Genomic DNA, 23,316 nt, shown 5'->3' with positions numbered 1-23,316 from the left:
CTAGAAAAAAAAGTTTTCCAAGCAAATGGTCCAAAGAAACAAGCTGGAGTGGCCATTCAAATATCCAATAAAGTAGATTTTCAAATAAAAGTTATCAAAAAAGATGGGAAAGAGTAGTTCATATTCATCAAAAGAAAAACCCACGAGAGGAATGTGGGGCTGTTAGCTCCCACATGGGCAGGTGTGGGTGTTGTTGGGCTGTTGTGGATCCTGTGGCTCCAGGGACCAGAAGTGCTAGAATTTGGCTGAGTCCACTCCACTCCACGATGTGCTGGGCAGATGCTGCAGGGCTCCGCCCAGGTGTGGAGAAATCTCAGTCTGAAGTCCCGCAGAGGCAGAGCTCTTGAGAGAGAGGGCGTCTCTGGGCCAAGGCGGCTGGTCCAGAGGCCGGTGGTCTCTGTCCTTTGGCCCCTAGATGCTGCTGACAGTCTTGGAAGAACTGAGATGTGAGGGCATATTAGCTGGCTCACAGCCAAGAGGAACAAGAGGGGAGGGAAGCCCTGACAGCACCCCATAGGTTGAGACTCTTGGTTACCAGGACTGCCTTGGCTGCATCAAGGCTGGCTTGCTTGAATTGGTGGCCTCCATGGCGGGAACATAGAGAAGTCCTCAATGGGAGATTAGGTGGTGGAGGTGGCTCATTAGTTTCTCCAAGGCTCCCCATGGCAGGGCCCCAAAGACATGGGGAAGTTCACGGTTTTTAAAGGGTTTATTGTCATGGTGGAAAGTGGATGAATCTGGTTGTACTCCCCCTGATTCTCAGGGCAGACCTGAGTTAAATAGGGAGGAGGGTCTGGGGAAGAATGTTTAATTGGCTATGTCCTCTGGCCTTGAAGTATCTCATTAATATGGAAATCTCTTGAGGTGGAGGCCTGTAGTCATGTCCTCTACCTGTGGAGATGCTGGTAGGGGTGTTGCCCTATGTGATTGAAAGGCACTGATCAATGGAGGTCTTAGACCAGCTCGTGTCAGGAGCCTGGAGTCTGAGAGCATGGCAAAATGTATGCAGTCCTTCACAGGGTCTCTGGCCATTTCTAGCCAATGCTCTACCAGAAACCAAGCTATCCTCATTATGGTCCCTCAGAAGAAGTCTCAGTTCTGAACATCTATGCCCCAAATGCACGGGCACCCACATTTATAAAAGAAACTTTATTAAGGCTCAAAACACACATTGAGTCTCACACATTAATAGTGGGAGAGTACAACATCCTACTTTCATCAATGAATAGGTCATTGAAACAGAGACTTAACAGAGACAACATGAAACTAACAGAAATCATGAATCAAGTGGACTTAACAGATATCTGCAGAACATCACCACAAAACAAGAAAAAATAACTTCCTGTCAGTACCTTATGGAACCTTCTCCAAAATTAACCATGTAATCATACATAAAACAAGCATTAACAGACACAAGAAGATTGAAATAATTTCATGCATTCTATCAGATTGTAAGACACCCCCCCACCCCCATGAAGGAAGGACCTCCCTCAAGCCTCAGGAATTCGAGGCCACCCAATAACTCACAAGACACCATTCTTGAAGCAACAGCAAGAGGTATATTTTGGGGTCAGTTGACTGAGGCCAAGACTTGTAACCCAGGCAGGGACAGAGGAATGTGATCCGTCGACCCCAAGAAAAATCACAAACCAGGGAGGGTGAGGGGGAAACCAAGGAAACAACGTAAAAGCAGTGGAAAGTCTCAAGAAGTTCCAACCCATAATTTAGTCCGGGTCATATGGAAAACATCTTATACACTTATCTTTTGTAAGAATGTAATCTTGTCTAAACCATTTATCTTGTGGTCAGCCAGTTCCTGGGACCACCCAGATGATTGCATCTTTCTTTGTGTCTTCCAGCTTTGGGCCTTCCCCACAGGCAGGTGGGTTCTCTTCCCTGAGGTCTGAGGAATGTTAATCAGCCCCTCCCTTCCTCTCCTGAATGTTAATCCAGCAAGTGTCCACTGACTCAGGGATAATGTACCCCTCTTGGAATGTAGATGTACCCGAGGCAGTGAAGGCCTAAAATCTTACATTTAGTTCTGCTTTCTTAGTGGAACTAGTGAACCTGCATTCTTTTGCTCAGGTATAGGGGGCCATAAAAACCTTCTATATTTTTCATAAGTTTTCTATACCTTTCAAGATCAGCATGATCTAAGGCTGTTTTTCAATAACAACAAAAACAACAGAAAATCCACATAGTCATGAAAACTATACTACTCTGTACTCAATGGTAACTGGGTCAGGGAAGAAATAAAAAAGAAACTAAAGACTTTTTAGAATGTAATGAAAATGATGGTACCACATACTCAAACTTATGGGATACAATGAAAGCAGTGCTAAGAGGAAAATTCATAGCATTTAGTGCTTGGTATTTTGGAGAGATGCCATACAAGCAACTTAATAGCACACCTAAAAGCTCTCTAACAGAAAGAAACAAACACACCTAAAAGAAGTTGAAGGCAAGAAATAGTCAAATTTAGGGCTGAAATCAACCAGTTAGAAACAAAGAAAATGATACGAAGAATTAACAAAACTAAAAGCTGGTTCTCTGAGAAAATCAACAAGGTAGAGAAACCATTAGCAAAACTAACTGAAGGGCACAGAGATAGTATCCAAAATAACTAAATCAGAAATGAAAGCAGAGCTGGGCAGTGGTGGCGCACACCTTTAATCCCAGCCTCAAGTCGAGGGACAGAGATACCAACCCACAGTCAAAATTCCTGACCCAGAATTGTTCCTGTCAAAAAGAACTGCAGGGACAAAAATGGAGAAGAGATTGAAAGAAAGGCAATCCAGTGACCACTGGCTCAACTTGGGATCCATCTCATGGGGGCGGGAGGGGGTGGAGAGGGGAACAAGACCTGACAGTATTACAGATGTTATGATGTACTTACAGTAGTCGGCATGGGTTTCCTCTGAGATGTCCTTCCATCACCTGACTTAAGCAGACGTAGATACTTACAGTGAACCATTGGACAGAAGTCAGGGACCCCTATGTTTGAATTAGGGGAAGTATTGAAGAAAATGAAGATGAGAGTGACCCCATAATGACCCCTCAACTGAATCCAACCCTAGAAAGATCCAAGAGACTGAGCCTCCAAACAGAAGCATACAAGGGCTGGTCCAAGGTCTCTGACACATAAATAGCAAAGGTTTTCCCTATCTGGCCTCAGTGGGAGATGAGCTTAATTCTCTAGAGACTTGAGGCCCCAAAGAAAGGTGAGGCCAGATGTGGTGGAGCAGGGTGCCCTCTTAGAGGCAAGGGGGAGGAAGAATGAGATGAGGAACTCTTGGAAGGGGCACGAGGAGGTGGGGAGACGATTGAATGTAAATAAATAAAATATTTAAAATTTATAAAAGCAAAACAAAACCCCATAGAAATCATGAATTTTGCAGGCAAATTGACAGAACTTGAGAATATCCTGAGTGAGGCAACCTAATCCCAAATGGACATGTACAAGGCACAAGCAAGGATGATTGAATCTCAGAAGGGGGAATAAAATGAGTAAGAGGCAAATGGAGGGAGGAAACTAGGTGAGGGGACGGAATGTGGAAGGGAATGGGGGTTATTCAGGATCAGCTGTGGGGAGGGACAGGAGAGATGGCCAGATGGCTATGAGAATGAATGGAAATCTTCAACTGATGAGGTTGAGGATGTGAAGGGCATCTCTAGGACTAGACAGAGACCTGAGATTAAAAAGGCACCCAAGTATGAAGAGGGGTGACCTTAACTGTGAGTCACATTGGGGATATGGATCCATAAGAGGTCATCTCCTGTAACCAGGCAGAAACCCCAGTAGAACATTAAGAACACCAACCCACCCACAAAACTTTTGACCCAAAATGTATCCTGTCTACAAGAAATGCAGGGAAGGGGGATAGAGGAGAGACTGAGGGAATGGCCAAGGAATAACTGGCCCAACTTGAGACCAATTACATTGGCAAGCACCAATTCCTGACACTATTAATGATACTCAGTTATGCTTACAGACAGAAGTCTAGCATGGCTCCCTTCTGATAGGCTCTACCCAGAAGCTGACTCAGATAGAAGCAGACACACCCAAACAGTGGATGGAGCTTGGAGGCTCTTATGGAAGAACAGTAGAAAGAATTGTGGTCCCCAAAGGGGATAGGAACTCCACAGGAAGACCGACAGAGTCAACTAACCTGGACCCTTGGGGCTCTCAGACACTGAACCAACGACCAAAAAACATACATTGCTTGGACCTATGCCTCTCTGGACTTATGTAGCAGATGTGAAACTTGGTCTTCCTCTGTGTTCTGAACAACTGCATCAGGGGCTACCCCAAAAGCTGTTTCCAGTATGTGGGATATATTCTTTCAACTGGGCTGCCTTGTCTGGCCTCAGTGGGCAAGGAAATGCTTAGCCTTGAAGATTTGATGTGCCTGGGTTGGGATATACCCAGGGGCCCCCACCCACGTAAAGAAGAAAGGGATGAGAAGTAGAGAAAAAAATTGTGGAAGGAGGTGACCAGGAGAGGGGCATGGACAGGAATGTAAAGTGAATGAATACATAACACAAAAGTAAATATATTTAAAAAATGAGAGCAATGAAATCAACAGACATGAATGGGAAGACTGGACCCTTAGAGTTCTCTATGGCTATCAGAGATCATTCAGAGGTTCTTGCATCTACTGAAGCTATGATAGGACCATGATCAGCCTTCTTTGGCTACACAGGCTCATCTTCCATGTGGTTTACAAATATGGATCATCTTAAAGCACAAAAGCTGTTTAGATGTGCCAAATTTATTGGCTATACATAGTCAATATAGTTACATTTTAGCCTGTAATATTTACATTTTCTACATTAATTGTCAGCAAAATATTCCCAAATTTATAAGTTCTTTTTCTGTATTCCTCTCAATATTAAATGAATCAGACACTGCATGTTCCCCTTCATAATTAGAAAAACTTCTTCAAAATCTTACCTCTTTTCTAAAAACTATATTATAGAGCCCAAAAGTTATGATTATGATGCTTGAGTTTATTAACTATAAACCTGATTTAACTTCTTGTAAATAAAGTTAGCATTTTGTTCTCTTCAATTATATCTTCTATATAATAAATATCTAATCTATAAAGTAGTGTTTAACATGATTTGAATCAGTGTATAGTTGTCCAATATATTCTTTTAAGAAGTTAATGATTAAGTGAAATTTTTACTCCATATTTTTATAGTTTAGATAAACTAGACAAGATATACTTTTAAGAGTACTTTTCCTGTCTGTGTTTCTAGCATCATTACAATCATTACAATTTTCTTCTACTGTTTTAATAATTAGTGACCATTCCACTTTATTCATCCTGGCATTTTAACCACTAACTGAAGATTCTGTTACATGTAAACAACTTATTAGTCCATTTTCTTGTTTTTGTTTGTGTTTTTCTATGTAGCACTTGCTATGTGGATTGGCCTGGCATGAAATAGATTCACCTACCTCTGCCACTTAATTGCTGAGATTAAAGGTGTGTGTCACCGTGACTGGCTAGTTCCACTATTTTATATTATTTAATGCACCTCATTTCTATTAGTTCTAAAAACCTGCCAATTGGCATTGTAACGGGTTCAGTTTTTCTCAATTACTCACGATTGTATCTCTGAAATTCTGGCACTCTGAAACGAATGTTTGATTTTTAACTAACATATAATTTTATAGTAATGAGAACGGAACATTTTGCATGTTAGGCATTCATAAAATCACCTTTGTTGATTTAACTAAAATGCTGATTCATTCAAGTATAGATCTACTAATTTTTACAGTTCTTGACTAGTTATGTATATTAGTAACTAACAATTGCCAGTTAGCTCTGCAGCTAGAGCTGGGATTTTACACCCAACCCACTTCTCCATGCTGAGATTTGGTCTGGATTGGGCTTGTACAGTTTTTGTGCGTGATACTGCAAAGGCTATAGGTTCATGTGAGAAGCTACCTGACCATGCCCAGAAAACACCATTTTCTTGTAGGCATCCAACACCTCTGTGTCATGCTCCTTTGTTAGTTAGGATTTTCATTGTTGTGATATAACAACATGAACAAAAAGTGATCTGGGGAGAAAAGAGTTGATTGCATACTGTAGCTTCATGAACACATTGTATCACTGAGGTAAGTCAGAGCAAAAATTCAAGCCGGAACCTGGAGGCAGGAACTGGAGTAGCTAAGAAGGAGTGTTGCCTACTTGCTTGCTCTTAATGGCTGGCTCTTTCTGCCTTTTTATAGCATGCAGAGCCATAATTCCATAATTCCACTCAATTAGAGTGAAACAGACCCTCCCACATAAATCATCAATGAAAAAAAATGGACTACAGGTTAGCCCACAGACAAGTCTGGTGAAGTATTTTCTTAGTTGTTCCCTCTTCCAAAATGACTCTAATTTGTTTCAAGCTGATATAAAATTAATCATCACACTTTCTGCTTTCCACAGTGGTATGTGAGACTTGAAAGGAATGGATTATATTTCTGCTCAACAGACAAAATAGATATATAAATATGTGGTGTCATACAGATCTCAAATTATTTGCCTAGGTGGAAAAACCTTTACTACATAGGAAGTTTAGAGTGTACATACAAGAAATCAAAGAAAAAGGTAAAGAGAGTCAAATGGTAAGATAGGAATTTTTATTGCACAGTGACCCATTATGTCTACTGACTGTATGCATCTATTGTATCATACTTTTTATATAAAACAGTTAGTGAATATATGAATAAAACAATTTTCATTTTAAAAGGTAATTTACATATATATTATTTCATTATCCAGTAATATCTCTTCGGGTTTTTTATTTTAATTGGTTATTTTATTTATATACATTTCAAATCTTATCTCCCTTCTTCTCTTCATATGTCCTATCTCAACCCTCCTCCCCCTGCTTCTATGATGGTGCTCACAAATTCACCCACCAACTCCAGCTCTACCACCCTAGCACTCCTCTACAATGGAGCATCAAGCCTCCACAGGATCAAGGGCCACCCCTCCCATTGATGCCAGATAAGACAACCCTCTGCTACATGTGCAGCTGGAGCCATGGGTCCCACCATGTGTACTCTTTGATTGGTGGTTTAGCCCCTGGGAGCTCTGGAGTGTCTGGTTAATTGGTATTGTTGTTCTTCCTATGGGGTTGCAAACCCTTTCAGCGCCTTCAGTTTTTTCTCTAATTCCTCCATTGTGATCCTCATGCCCAGTCCATTTCTTGACTTGGAGCATCCACTCTGTATTGGTCACCTCTGACAGTCTTTTAGGTGACAGCTATACCAGGCTCCTGTCAGCAAGTGCTTCTTGGCATCAGCAATAGTGCCTGGTTTTGGTGACTGCAAATAGGATGGATACCTAGGTGAGACAGTCTCAGAATAGCCTTTCCTACAGTCTCTGCTTTACTCTTTGTCACTGCATTTCATTTAGACAGGAGCAATTCTGGGTTAATATTTTTGAGGTGGATGGGTGGGTGGCCTCATCCCTCAACCAGGGGGCAGTGCCTAACCTCTATATAGGGTCCCTACAGGTTCTTTCTCCCTTTTGTTGGATATTTCAGCTAATGTCATCCCAGTTGGGTCCTGGGAGCTTCTTGGTTTCCTGGCATCTGAGACTTTCTAGGGGCTATCCGCAGTATATCATCCTTCACTGCTACATTCTTCTGTTCAATTTCCTGACTCTCTGTACTTCTCCCTGTCTCCTCCCATACCTGATCCTGCCCCCCATTCTCTTCTCCTGCTCTTCTCCTCCCAGATCTCTCCCTCCCTTCTTTTACTTCCCATGATTATTTTGTTCCTCCTCCAGTAATATCTCAAGAAAGTTTTTAGTTTTATTTTCATATAGAAGAGTTTCACCTGCCTGTGTGTCTGTGTATCATATGTATATGTTGTGTCTTCAAAAGTCAGAATAAGGAACTGATTGAGATTCTTTCAGAAGTAACAAATGCTCTTAAATGCCATATCATCTCTTCAACCCTTGAGCAATGTTATTAGGAATATTTACATCAAATGCAATAAGATCACAAATATGGAATAAATGGGCTTTTTATTTCCATCCTTCTGTAATACAACAAAGTAAACAGCCAAGAAATTTGTGTGAATCCTCTGTGAGAGACTTTGATTACAATAAATGCAGTGAACAAGTTCAGGCCAATCAATGAGACAAGCAAGACATGTAGGGTTATGCCATTTCGTTAAAAATGAAAACATAAAATTTCATCATACCTGCCTCACCTATCTCTCAAGGCATCTGAGATTAGTGTCTGAAAAAACTTCTTACACATGATTCCCTTGATTATAAAATAAAATAATAATGCATAATATGTTGATTTCCATTTTTTTCTTAGTTTGCAAAGTATGGTCCATGGGACCTATGTTTTTACATTTATATTAAAAACATGATATCAACAACCAATAAAAGAAAAAATGAGGAGAAAATATACAAAAGTCAGAGTTTAAAACTCAATAAAGAGTCAACTTGTCCATTCATTTCTTTAAATAGACAAATTAGATGATCTGTCCATAAGGTACATAAGTCTCCTTAACAGTGGATTGACCCCTGATAAATTATGGACATCCTCAAGGGCACATTCATCTCCTTCATCCCTTTTGAACAGCCCTCTGTTAGTACTTTTCAGAGGGCAGTTCAGCCATTTGGGGAGTGTTCATGAGCATGGTCAATCAGTGCAAATTGACTCTGTGCATAGAATTGGAAAAAAGCAAGCATACCCAAGTGTTTTGAGATACTGTCTTGTGGAAAACAAACTAGACATTTTAGAATACTGATAGTAGAAAACAAAAGAAGGCATAGACATAAAAAATATACTTCCAAAAATCTATCATGAGAGATGAAATAGTAGTATCAAAAGAAAATATTTGTAAAATTCATAGAATATCTAGCCTACTGACTGAAAATGTATTTCTTACAAAAGATGGTTATAAAGGCTAAAAAAGCTAAATGTTTCTTCAAACATAAAGATTTGAAGAAAACATTTCAAAAAATATATCAAGCTTAGAAACATTCAATGACAAGAGGAATGCAGCATGACTTTCAGTAATTAACTCAATCATGTATGTGTATGCGCGCACGCACGTGAGCATGTGTGTGCGTGCGCACACGTGAGCATGTGCGTGCATGCGTGTGTGCATATAGAGGAACTTTAATTCACCAGCATGGCTGCTCTGTCAAGGAATCAGATCCAAAGAAATGATCTGGGTAGAATGCAAATATGCCACACACACCTTTAATCTCTCTGGCTGTAATGTACACCTTTATTCCCTTTGGCTAGAATAGAGACAAGCCTTTAGTGCATACCTTTAATCTCAAACAATGATGCTAATTGAGGGGAAAATTAAAGACAGATTTGACAGAATATGACCAATTCTCACAAGAACAGACAGGAAAAGGGGCTACTTAACAAGCAATGAAGACAGAAAGAACGTGGGTTCAGTTCACTACAGTGGAATTCAGTTCAGTTCAGTTGAGTTTGGAGAAGTTCAACTCAAAAAGTTCAGAGGCAGTCTTTCCAAGCAGAGCAATTCAGTCAGAAGTTGAGAGAAGCAAATTTGAATCAATCAGCTTGAAGAGTTGAGCCAGAAAAACTGAATTGAATCAGCCAGCCAGAGTTCAGGGAGAGGTAGAAAGGGTAAATCTATTTAGCAGGAAGTCTCAAAATCTGAAATACTCTAGGCCTTGGTTAGCAGATGGAGGCTAGAAGATGATGCATTCAAGGTACAGACTTAAAGGATATTAAATTATACAGATGCTAAGAGTTTCCAGGTCTAAGCCTATGAATAGTTAGCCAGAAATGCACTGAGGTTGGCCTAAGCCATGTATATGTACAGAATGGGTATAGCTTGCATCCCATACCTTCATCTTAAGAAACAAAAACTACATCTACATTTCTCTCTCTCTCTCTCTCTCTCTCTCTCTCTCTCTCTCTCTGTCTCTCTCTGTGTCTCTGTGTGTGTGTGTGTGTGTGTGAGTGTATGTGTGTGTGTGTGCATTTAAATACTTGACATATTATCCAGAATCATTAATTAATGTAATAATATGAATTTCCTTAGCCAGGAAATGAGTATATGAAAACTAACATACAATAAATTTAAAAAATACAAAAAGGAAGAAAACGTGTTGTCATATAGAAGTCATTTAAAAACAGAATTATCATTGAACAATAAAATGATTATGATCAAAACTGCCAGTAAAAGCTTCAACAGCCAACTTAAAAAATTTTTGATTCAAAAAGAAAAGACTTGAATGAAACTCTAAGAAAAATGAATACTAAATATAAGAAAGTTTTATTTGGATTATCAGCAGATATCTTGGAAAAACCTTTTATCTAAGGGAATTAAACCCACAGTGTTGAAGAAGCAAAGATTTACCTGAATATATATAATCTCATATGTTAATATTTAGAAATGAGAGACTTTCCTAGTAACTAAAGCTGAGGTACTTTATTATCATTTTGATTTACATTCAAGAAAATACTTAAGAAGACTTAAAAAATAAAAGGAATCCTAATTAGAAATGTGAACAACACATGTGGAAATATGATATTTACTGGAAATGACAATCATACAGTAAGTGTTAGAATATTTTACTAATGAAACTAGCAAAATGGTTAAAAAAGAAAAGTACAATAATTTATCAATATATGACACAAAACTAACTGAACTGTATCAAAACCATAAAACGTGGGGAGAATAGTCACTATCATTTTTATGAAAATAAGCTAAATTGTTTATGATGTTTTAAAAAACCTCCATAGCTACCCCAAGAAAAAAGTATAATAGATACATAATGTAGATGAGAAAAGAAAAAATTTTGTATTACTCCTGAAAAGGAGGAGGGGTGAATTAAACTATAATTCATAAATCTTGCTGCTGCTTGGTTAAAGAGTGGTATTAAACTATGTGTGGCTTTAAAGTGATTTGATTTCTGTTTAAAGTTGATTTGATAATGTTTAAGGGTGAGCATGGATAGACACTAAGGCATAGTAAAAGACAATCATCTAAATGGGCACCATAAAATAGAAATTGGGTTGATTCATTAACAGATTCTAAAAGTGCAACTAACCATATGCATATATATATATATATATATATATATATATATATATATATATATATAGAGAGAGAGAGAGAGAGGGTATCTATACTCTCTAATAATATATATATGTATGTATATATGTGTGTGTGTATGTGTGTGTGTGTGTTCATCTCTCTATACATATCCATAACTATCTATTTCTATCTGTATATCTATAATCTCTATTGCTATCATCTGTTTTGATCTTTATCTTCCTAGTGTTTTTGTACATCAATCAAGGTGGATCAATAACCTCAACTGAAAAACCAGATGTTTGAAAACAGATAGAAGTGTAGAACAAAGCATAAAGCATAAGCAATTTGCCTAGTAAGTTATACAAACAATTAACTATATAGCAAAGAAAGCAATCAACTGAATGAATCAAAAGCCCACAGAGTTGGATAGAATCTTTACCAGCTATATATTTGATAAATTAATACACAGAAAATAAAAAACTAAAACAAAGAATAAAAAATGATGTAATCAAAAGTGGCTTATGGTTCTGAACAGTGAGTTCTCAAAAGGAGAAACAAATATGGCTAAGAAATATTTCAAGATTAAAGGAACTGAGGAGGGAAAATATCTTCAAAATATATTGCATAAAAAACTTTAATAAGGGTTTAAGAAGAAATCTATTCTGCAATTAGAAAAATGCAGAACTCTACTTTGAAATTTTATCTTACCACAATTAGATTTGCTAAAATTAATTTAAAAACAATACAATCTCATGAGAATGTGGAGAAAAATAAGTTCCCTAGTGTAAAATTTTTTCAATTGCTGTGATAAACACCACAATCATAAGCAACCTCGTGAGAAAGGGTTAATTCGACTTAACCATGTCAGTAGTGTATCCCTGAATAAAACCAAGACAGCAACTCAAGTAGGATAGGGAATAGGTAGAGATTATTAAGGAACATTATATTAACTTCTTTTAGCTTGCTTTATTAAATAATCCTGGATCACATGCAAGAGTGGTCACCGCTCAAGGTGGATTTGACTCTCCCACTCCAGTCATCAATCAAGAAAATCAAATTCCAACCCTCCTAGCCTACTTCTATTCCTCTGTATCTTACAACAATCTTCAGAAAAATTTCTACTTGAAAACCCTAGTGACCATACTGTGCTCAGACTCAAGTAAGTGAAATATCACTATTATGTCCTTAGTTCAGATGTCTCCATACCTACTCTTTATATAGAAAAGAACTGCTTGGAGGTATCTGAATACCCGGGTTACAACTCACAGACCATATAAAGCTAAAAAAGAAGAAGAAGAAGAAGAAGAAGAAGAAGAAGAAGAAGAAGAAGAAGAAGAAGAAGAAGAAGAAGAAGAAGAAGAAGAAAAGAAAGAAAGAAAGAAGAAAGAAAGAAAGAAAGAAAGAAAGAAAGAAAGAAAGAAAGAAAGATCAAAGTGTGGATGCTTCAGTCCTACTTAGAAGGGGAGGGGGAAGAAGGAGGAACAAAATAATCATGGGAGATAGAGGGTGGGATGGACTTGGGAGGAACGAAGGAGGGGAAGGAAAAAAGATGGACAGGATCAGGCATAGGAGGAGACAGGGGAGATGTACTGAGGGTTGGAAATTGAACAGAGGTGTGTAGCAATGGGGAATGGGGACCTGGGGGTATCCACCAGAATGTCCCAGATGCCAGGGACCCAAGAGTTTTTCAGGACCCAACAGGGATGATATTAGCCAAAATACCCAAGGAAGGGGAAAGAGAATCTGTAGAGATCTTATCCAGAGGATAGGCATGATCCCCGGTTGAGGGATGATGCCACCCACCCATCTCAAAAATATTTATCTAGAATTTCTCCTGTCAAAAGGAAGTACAGGGACAAAGAGTGGAGCAGAGACTGAAGAAAAGGCCATCTAGAGACTGTGCAACCTGAGGATCCATCCCATATGCAGACACTAAACCCAGACACTATTGCTGATACCACGAGTGCTTGCAGACAGGAGCCTAGTATAACTGTACCCTAAGAGGCTGTGCCAGTGCCTGAACAATACAGATGCAGATGCACATAGCAAAACCATCAGACTGAGTGTCAGGACCCCAGTGGAGGAGTTAGAGGAAGAACTGAAGGAGATGAAAGGGTTTGCAACCCCATAGGAAGTACAACATCAGTCAACCAGATCCCCCAAGCTCCCAGGGTCTAAACCACCAACCAAAGAGTACACATGGATGGACCCATGGCTCCAGCTTTATATGTAGCAGAGGATGGCCTTATCTGGCATCATTGGAAGGGGAGGCCCTTGATTCTTTGAAGCCTTAATGCCCCAGTATAGGAGAATGCTAGAGTGGTGGGGCTGGAATTGGTGAGTGGGTAGGGAGCACCCTCAAAGAAGCAGGGGAGAGGGGATTGAATAGGGGATTTGAAGATGGGAAACCAGGAAAGGGGACAACATTTGAAATGTCAGTAAGTAAAATAACCAATAATTAAAAAAAATCTATGGCCAATTAATGTAGTTTTTATCATTTTTATTTTATTTTTTAGTTTTAATTTAAATTTATTTAATTAATTATTTTATTTATTTACATCCCAAATGTTGCTTCCCCTCCTTGTACCCTGTCCCAGAGTTCTTCACCCTACTCCCAGAGATTAAGCAATGTAGCTTTAAATGTGTAAGTTTTCATCTTCTTTCTTAACTTTATTTCTTCAATAATTCACCCAACACAATATTGTTCCCACAATGTTTAAAAATAGTTTAGGGAGGCATAAATATAAGAGAGAATTGATATTTTATTATTCATCTATTTTTGATAATTTCATATATAAACATTGTATTTAGTGCATAGGCCCACTCCTTCATTCAATCTCTCCTGAGATCCTCTCCCAAATTCAAAGGTTTTTATTCTTTAAATTATCTTATGCACAGAAGTGTACACGCACGTGCACACACAAACACACACACACACACACAAACATAAAGTGAGGCATGAAGAGAAGAAATATACATTAGGGTCAAAAAATAGTTTTAAACTATGTGTACAGCACAAATGACTTACAGATATGCTAACTCTCAAGCCATTTTCATTCATTCATGAAAATTTCTATAGAGATTTTCATAAGCATAAATTGTCTTAAAATTCACATAAATCTTAAAATGTTTTCTGACTCAAACAAGCCAGATCCAGGAAAGAAAAGCATTGATATACATTTCCAGATTCAAAGTGAAAATACACGGCTCTGCACGTCAATAGATTCCTGTACTGAGAAGGGTCACCAATGGAACAGAATTGATATTTCAGAAATCAATGCATACTAATGAAGTCAAATAAGCTTTAATAAAATGTCACATATATTTGAAATATATGTATATATACATTTGAGAAAATAGAGATCTATAGAGTAATATTGGGTGAATTGAAAAATTGAATACACAGTTGGAACAGAATGAAATTTGACCATTTCACCATCTAGAAAAACTAGCTCAGCTAGATTAAAGACTTAAATAAGTTGTAAGAAGTCAGATTGGAAAACAAAAACAAAGTGAAATAAACTGAAGGAATTTTGACACATGTCTGTCAATGATTCTCTTGGATACAACCCTTTGTAGTCAGGCAAATACATGTAGGGATACCTCACATTTAATTGTCTCTGTCTTGCAGTGTTTTCCAACATAACAATGAAAAGTAAACCTTTAGTTTAGGGAAATTTAGAGAGTAATTGTAAATAATCATTTTAATAAAGGGTTAATGTTTAAAATGTACAAGACACTGGCAAACCTCAATAATATAAACAGAAGCTGCCTGATCTTAAAAACTGAGAAAGGATATTAGTAGTATATATTTTTCTGAAAATTCAAATATTTAGCAGATATACAGAAGCCTTCCAAAATCACAATTACCAGGGAGATCTAAAACAAAGCAAAATGTTCTGATTTTGAATTCGTCAAGATGGCTATTTCCTAACAGATAAGTAATTGTAGGGTTATGAAGAAACAGGAATTTATGTGTATCAACTGGAACATCCTTTGGAATGGCTTTCATGGAATATAGTATGTAGATGATCTCCTGAATCTTCAAACTCCGTTCTTGGTATTGACAAATGGAATCAAACCATGCCTTAAAGAGAAAGCAGAATTCCCACATTTGTTGAAGTATCATTCTTAACAGTCTGATTACAGAATTTATTACAGAAGTTTGCAACAGGTTATAAAGGAGCTCATCTACAGAGGAATGGGTCAAGAAAACATGGTATGAATATTCTGAAAAATTAGCCTTAAAATAAAATTTTACCATATTTTATAACACAAATAACATAGGGGATTCTATGCAAAATTAGTCACTAAACACTAAGACTGAGAGTTCCAATATGTGGAATAAAATTAATAAACTTATAGAAATAGAGACTGCATGGTTGCTGGAAAAGACTAGTAAATGGATTTCATAATCCAAAGGACAAAGTGTATAATGTATTTATTCAAATTAGCTAAGGTATCTGATGTACGGCATGGTGACTGCAACTGATGCCTGTGTGTACGGAAATGTGTTGAGCAGATCATAAGTGCTTTATCTATTTATGAAGATGCTGTCTGTGTAATACACACAAATCCATCAGTTTGCACATACACAAAGCATTTGTCAAAAAAAAGCCTAGGGAATATGAGTAACCTCTTCCAGTTTTTGGACAAGTTATGACACCAAATCAATTCATGTCATGTCTTCTGATGAGCAAATTGGGCCTACTTGGCACTGAATAAACTGGCAAAAAAAGTTGTCTGAGTCCTGGAACTATTGGGACATTAGCAACATGAGACATGTAGTAGCCATATCTGTAACAACACAGACTGTCTACATTTTGCACTCTTTTCCTCAATAAAATAGTATGATTTCGTAGGAGTTTTAAGGAACATCAGCTAAAAGGCCTGTATATGATTTCAAAGTAATGTGAAATGCAGGATATAGCCAAATGCAGTTATTTTTTAAAAAATATTAAAGGAAATAAATGTAATTATTTTTATTTTCAAGGACTGTGTGCCCTGTTTTTATTTATTTCTCATAGTTTTTGTTTTGCTATATCATACCAATTCTACTTAGCCCTCAGAATGTACAGAATGATGCATTTACTGTCATCGCCAAGTTATTACTTCAGCTCACACGAGTCGCACCATCTCATTTAAGAAATGACGTGCACGGACTGATTACTGTGAGCAAGAGCCTGGTTTCTGCAGCACTCTGCTCTCAAGGCACCTTGTAATAGTTGTGCTTTCTGCACTAAAGCAATCTCCTTCAAGGAGCTGTTTGTTTCCAAAGCTTCCTATACACAATATGCAAGCCTTTTCGATTGTGAGCGGCACAGTCATAGTAGTTAGGGCTTTATTACTTAGTTCTAATTTGTATTGATGGCCTAAAAAAAAAGTAGCATGCTTTGCAGTTCTATGAAAGAAAAGATTATAAATGGAGATTAATTATAATTTTGCTAGCTCAGTACTTGTAAAACTAAAGCAATTTATATTCTTTCTCTTAATGATCTCCATTCGTGATTGCAGTAATGTAATCTAATTGTGATTATGATAGTATCTGAATCATGTGGGCCTCAATGTGATTGAAACTACTCTTTGCATTAAAAAGTAATTTTGGAGTAATGATGAAAAGTTACTGTGGAAAATTGGCAAGTAATATATTTTCCTCTGTATCTTAAGATTCCGCTTTCATTTTTGATTATATCTCAAAGCATGGATAAGTATGATATTATATCAAGGATTTATTACATCAAAGCCTTATTGATGATGTGTGAGTATCATGGATAAGCATGATATTATTGAAATAGCAGTACTATGTTTGGGTCAGGGGATTGGCTACAGATTTAAAATGCTAAGATATGTTTACTGAAAGTAAAAACATCTAGAAGGCTGATGGGGAAAGCGACGAGTGTTTTAGGTGCAATTTGGATAAAAATTAAGGAAATAAGAATAGACAGGTGATTTATGAATGTTGAACTCTAGCTCCATAATCTAAACAGAAAATAGAGCAGGAGCTGTAATAAGCTAAGGAAATAACTTGTAAAGTAGTACTTCAGGCTCTGAAAACACAAAGGTAAATATGTACTTTTTGAGAGCTATATGTTATTGAAACACATAGAAACATACTTATGAAAACAGATGTTCAGGGTAGGCATTTTTTTTGTATGAAAAATATTTTGGAAAGAGCACTAAATTGCAAAACATGTGTCTCCAAATGTTATAGTGCACAGAGCGTCTATGAGAAAAAATCATAATTAAAATGTTATAATTTGAAATTATAAAATAAATTATGATTGAAAACTATCAACCTAGGCAAAACTCTCCTTAAAATATCTAGAAACATATCAAATAATGAAAATAGAGTCTAGAGGAGGGCTGATTATTGGATATCCACAACAGTTTGAAAGACAGGGTAGCCTCATTTTGGTTGGTCTCCTTTTTAACTATAGATCATTCGCCTAATTCCTCTGAGCATGTGGATGTGCTGGGAGCAGCAGGTATAATGCCACCCCCTTAGCAACACCAAAGTTAACAAAGTTAAGTACTGATATGAAAAACTCCTCCTGCCCTATCCTGAGAGCCCTTAAAGATCCATTTCAGACATGTCTTGATGTGGCTCTCAAGAAGAGAAAGGACTGCCTCATACAAACTGCTTGCTGTCTACCACTGGAGAATGCACATTAACTTTTTCAGGCCAGTAGAGTCAATTTGCCAAATAACTTTTTGTTCTTTTTTTTTTTCCAAAGGCAACAAATTGCATTGAAGAAGTAAAGCAACTCTATGAAGTGCATCATTTACTCCCATTCTGTCTTTGATGCTTATATACAGATAAGTGCCTCCGCTATTGCCATTTTTAGACTCTCCCTTTAAGGGGAATATACTGTGAAATAGATACTCTCCAAGCTCAGTCAAGAAAAGAACATCTAGAGCCTCTATGGTACATTACGGTCAGTTATAATGGACCAAGAAGGGAAGTGATCCTCTGCCATAATGACTGTAACATGATGACCTCCTGAATGAGAGACGCATCCAGGGGTAGCCCTGAACGTTTTGCCGTTTTTCTTAATCAGAGATAGTACAGCTGTAAAAATGTTCAAGATAGAGCAAACATTTATTTCTTTTCAGCCTTTTGATGCACTTACACGAGAATCTAACAAGCATCTGACTGCAATTCTTTGCAGTGCTCTCCGAAGGCGTGCTGACATAAAGATTCATATTTCATAAGAACAAAATATTGAGGTTTCCCTCCTGAATTCTTGTCAGATAAGTGGAAAGCAGGTGGAGCAGGCACATCTGTTTTCCATGTCAGCATCAAGTCTTCTCACCAAGATTTCTAAAAGGTCAAAACCGTGGTGGAAAAGGCTTGCTTATTTACATACAGCCAATGTTCATTAATAAATGCCTGAGATCAAAAAAAACTCCAGGTCAGAACCGGGGAACAACAAAGTACACTCTGCCTAAGATTGTGTTTTTTCAATTCCTGTATGGTCAGTATTCTGCCCCATTGCTCTCTTGCTGGAAGGAGAGAATTGCAGGAAATTAGAGAGGTACAGAACCTCACATCTAAATAACAGGTAAAGTTGGAGAAAATTGCAACAGATAGGGAAGGCACAGCTTCAAGTTTCACTGGACAGACAAACTGCAAAGTTATCCCTGTTTTACTTCTTTAGTGGGCGTATGTGCATAATTACTAAGGGGAAATTTTATAAACATGGTGGATAGATGAAAAAATGATGCAATGTGTCAAGAAAGCTTGTGTGAGTTACTGGTTATCAAGAAGAAACAGGGAGATAAAAATGCAGTGGCTTCTGAGCTTACAGGATTTCTATTTCTCCTCAGTCTTGGCAATTTTATTGCTGGCAGTTGAATGACTTCCTGTTTGCTTCAGTGTTTCTTTTTTTTGGCAAAAGTAGGTATGGTTCCTGGTTTATGGGGAAATAATAAATAATGTCCTTTGTTAATCAAACTCAAAAATGCTAAGCTCTTGTTGGAATTTAGGATCGAGAGGCTATTTGTAAGCTCTGAAACCGGGAGAGCTGACCCCTCACTAAAACGGAGCAGCATTTAGAGGATGAGGCATATGTCACACATTCATGGTAAAACTAGTAACTTACATCTGTATAGCAGAAAGGGCAGAAAGGACCAGCACACACTCTTATTACCTGTTCCTGTTTGACTAAGAACTTAGACTGATAACCTTTTCAGTCAATCGTTGAACAATGTCTCAGTATTTCTTTCCATATTCTGATATCACTTTGCAACTGTTAGGGCTACATTGATTTAACCCCAAGGTAATAATGCTTTCAGTTTGGAAATTGGTATGTCTAGCTTTGGTCTTAGAATATTTCCTCAAGTTTCATAACTAATAAAAATAGCCAGAGTCTAAGCTTCAGTGGCATTGGTCATGAAGATTCAGGATGTATTTGTTCAGGAGTAGTAATGATGTCTAGGACTTATGTTGCTTATGTTCTAATGAATATGTTTCTTTTTCACACACACACACCAAAAAGACAAAACAAAACAAGTTAAGACAAGGCAAGACAAAACCCATTTAATGTATGAGGATGCTTTCTCTCAGAGGAGATTTAAGATTTGCTAAGTGAAGAACCCCAGAACCTAACCTCTTTTGTTACTATCACGTTGTTTCCAATATCAAGCCCATCTTTTGAAAAGTCAGACAATTGTTGTCTCTTCTGCTAGAGAAGTTTCTATAACAGAAGTTCTTAACCTGTGAGCCATGACCCCTTTTTCGGGAGAGTCCAAGGACCCTTTCACAGGGGTCATTTAAGTCCATCAGAAAATACAGATTTTTTTTTTTTAAAGATTCATTTATTTTATGTATGTGAGTACACTGTCACTGTAGTAAGACATACAAGAAGAGGACATCGGATCCCCTTACAGATGGTTGTGAGCCACCATGTGGTTGCTGGGAATTGAACCCAGGACTTGTGGCAGAGCAGTCAGTGCTCTTAACTGCTGAGCCACGCTCCAGTCTGGAAAACACACGTTTATATTAGTCATCATTGTAGCAAAATTACAGTTATGAAGAAGCAACAAAACTAATTTTATGGTTGCAGGATGCCGGGTGCCAAAACCAGGAAATTTCCTGCTGTTCCAGCAGGAAATTATCTGCTGCTCTGGAAAGCCTAGTCAGTACAAGGTTAAGAAAGGACGTTTGCAGGTCTCAGGTCCCAGGAACTTAAAGAACATCTAGCACTTCCTGGGAGCCGGTTATGACAGTGGGATGGTCTTAGACAATGAGGATTCAATAGTGGGATAGCCCTAAGCAATGACCCTCGCCTAAACTTCCTGTTTTGCTGTGTCTTTATAACCTGCCTCCTGAAATTAAAGCTGCAGAGCTTGATCAGAACCCCAGACTTGTTCTCGTCCTTTGTATCTCTTGTCCCTTCATTCTTTTGCCCCTTTCCCTAGGATCTCACCGAATCCCCGTGGGCCAGGGCAGCAGCTCACCACAACTGTAGTAAATGGTCATAACTTTAGGAAGGTTGTCAACATGACAAGCGACAGATAACTGCAGCTGAAGTTAGACAACAACCCAGTTACATTCACCAACAGCACATGAAAACAAGACCCTGAAAGGGAGATTAATACCACTGAATTCTTTCACTCAGACCTACACCTGGTTATACAAGTGACCTTTCACGTTCAGTTGCCAAAATCCAGCCTGGGGAGAGACAAGGCAGCATTTACAGTGCTGCTGAAAATTTCACAGCCTTCAAGCCCCACAAATTGGAAATGAGTCTGAAAATCTGTCTCCTGACTTCTTTTGAAGAGTCACCGATCTTCCGAAGAACCTTGGACTCACAGTGCATAAGGAGACGTCCTTAGGAAATTCACACTGTGGGAAGAGGCCAACTTGTTTTCTTTTTAACTTAGAACAACAACAACAACAAAAGTACTTGCCATACTGAACCATTTAAAATCAATAGCAGAAATAATAATGGAATGTTCCTTCATTTTTCAAACCACACAGACAAGTATGGCTCTTCTTATTTTGACTTCTAAAAGAATATATAAAACCAGAAGACAAAACTAGATGAAAGACCAGATTAATGTCTCTTGAACTGATAGGCTGAGGTCAGGAGAAAGTGACAAGTGTGTATTTCGGCTTCTACTCCACCAAGAGGAGGCAGAGTCCATCAATGACAGTAGTCTTCTTGGAGAGATACAACAGATTTGTTTACTTTATGTTGAGGGGGAATATGTATCTCTCAACATTTTCTACAATATTCAGATCTCTAAAGAGTGGCTGTCAATTGTAAAAAGGCAAATGACTGGTATTATAGTGATTTCGTTTTGTTGTTTAATGTTTCAAAACACTGGACTTGATTTCTTCTGAAAGTTGACCCACGTACACATTAACTAATTTCCAAATGACAGAAAGGCTAGGCTCTGTGGGTCAAAAACCATGTGATGATCTGTTTAGCAGCTTTTTCATGGGATATCTTGTTTTTATAATAGACTATGTCTTCTACTCCGAGAAGAGAGGTACCTTAATGCACTTCACAACGTGGCAGAGCGGCAGGAAAATCCTATTGCCAAAAGCCAGTTTCTAAGCAACAGCACCCTCTCAATGTGTCACAAAGTCTGAAGCCCTTTGGCCCCTCAAAGGAAGTTCCTTAGGTGTCTTTTACACATTGAATGCTTTGTGATAGTTGAGGCCTGCTGGCTGTCAACCCCGTCCCTTAAGGGAACTTGACAGATCTTAAAAAAAATCAATTTTAAGCTCACATGCCCCAGTGGGTGCCAAAGCCACTTCAGAGAGCCTGAAAGATGGCTGAGTCGACAGGATTTGACTTCTCGAGGTAGAAAGGTGACAAACTCTATCATGAGAAAGGGGCAGCTCCGGGCCTCGGAGGCCTAACCTGCTCCCAGGATCTCGGGCCTAGTGCTGTATTGAACCTATTTATCTCTTTCAAGGGCCTAAGGTACCACAGGGAAAGAAAAGTTGTTCAAAAAATGCTGGCAGAATTCAGGGGTGTAAATGATGAATTACTTTTCATCAGCTGAAAGGAAACATACTCCGGAACAATACTGAAAGGGAGCAAGAGAGGCTGACCCCCTGCCTCAGAGCAGCCAATATCTTCATTCAAGAAGACAACCATGAAATTACACAGAAAATGGGATTGTCATGAACAGCCCCTTGAAATCTCAGTATACAGTCATTACTGCATGGGAAAAAGCCTTCATCCACACATCATAACTTGTAACAGACAAGGAGGGTGAAAAAAAGAGCAGAGGGGAAGACTGTGGAGTTTCAGCAGGGATGTAGAAAGCATCTGTGGACGTCCACTCCCCCCTGCATCCTCCCCGATGCTCCTGCGTAGCTTTTTACGGAGTCTTAACTTTGTGCTGAGTGATTTCTTTTCTTCTCAGCTATTATGGAAGAGATTGTATGGGTTTTAGAAAAATGACAGTGGGGAGAAATAGTTGCCTTTATATTAATAAGATCTTTATGCTTTAAAATGGGCTTATTTAATAAGTCCCGAAGCTATTGCATGATTGTTATTCTAAAACCCAAGAATATCTGTTGTCTAAGTAATATAAAAATTCTTCAATACTTTCAAACTTTGCAAGATTAGCTAATTTTCAGGTCTGTATATGAGTCAGAATACAGGAAAATGACATCAAAATAAGAATATTTTATAGGGCACCGTAAGTTAAAACTAGTAGGGATCCAAAACCATTAAAATTAAGCACTTCAGCTATGTGTCTACCTTGCTGCCCTGGCTACTTTCTCCAATGAGTTTAACTAACTTTGCTTTAGGCTTGTGGCTTTTTTCTGGAAGTTTTATTCGTTACATTAGCTCCTTCCTCTATATCCCTCCCAGTGGATAAAATGAGTAACCCTCATGAAAATCCAAGTGACAGTTTTTGTCACAAGTTCAATGGCAAATGAATCAGGAATTATGACTTATTTGTGTGATGCACTGCTCTCTGTAGGTAGTTATAAAAAAATGAAAAGAAAATTAGAAAGTGTTTTTGGACTAACTCACACCTTGGCAAATTTTATAGAAGATTAAATGGGATCTTTTACTTATTCTTCATAGTCAGTTAGTCTCAGATTGCTACTCATAATTTAACTTGAAATCGAATATGCAACAGAAGAAAGTAAGTTGTATTTATTGAATGAGTAGAATTTATTTGTACTAGGTTTTAGCCACTTATAATTTTCAGTTGGACAATGTAAATATAACTTAAGAGACCTAGACAGAATTTGACCCAGGAAAGAACAATGAACTTGAGAG

Source organism: Arvicanthis niloticus, chromosome 2 (genome assembly GCF_011762505.2).
Source record: "Arvicanthis niloticus isolate mArvNil1 chromosome 2, mArvNil1.pat.X, whole genome shotgun sequence".
In the NCBI taxonomy this organism is placed as follows: Eukaryota; Metazoa; Chordata; class Mammalia; order Rodentia; family Muridae; genus Arvicanthis; species Arvicanthis niloticus.
This window is presented reverse-complemented; position numbering follows the sequence as displayed.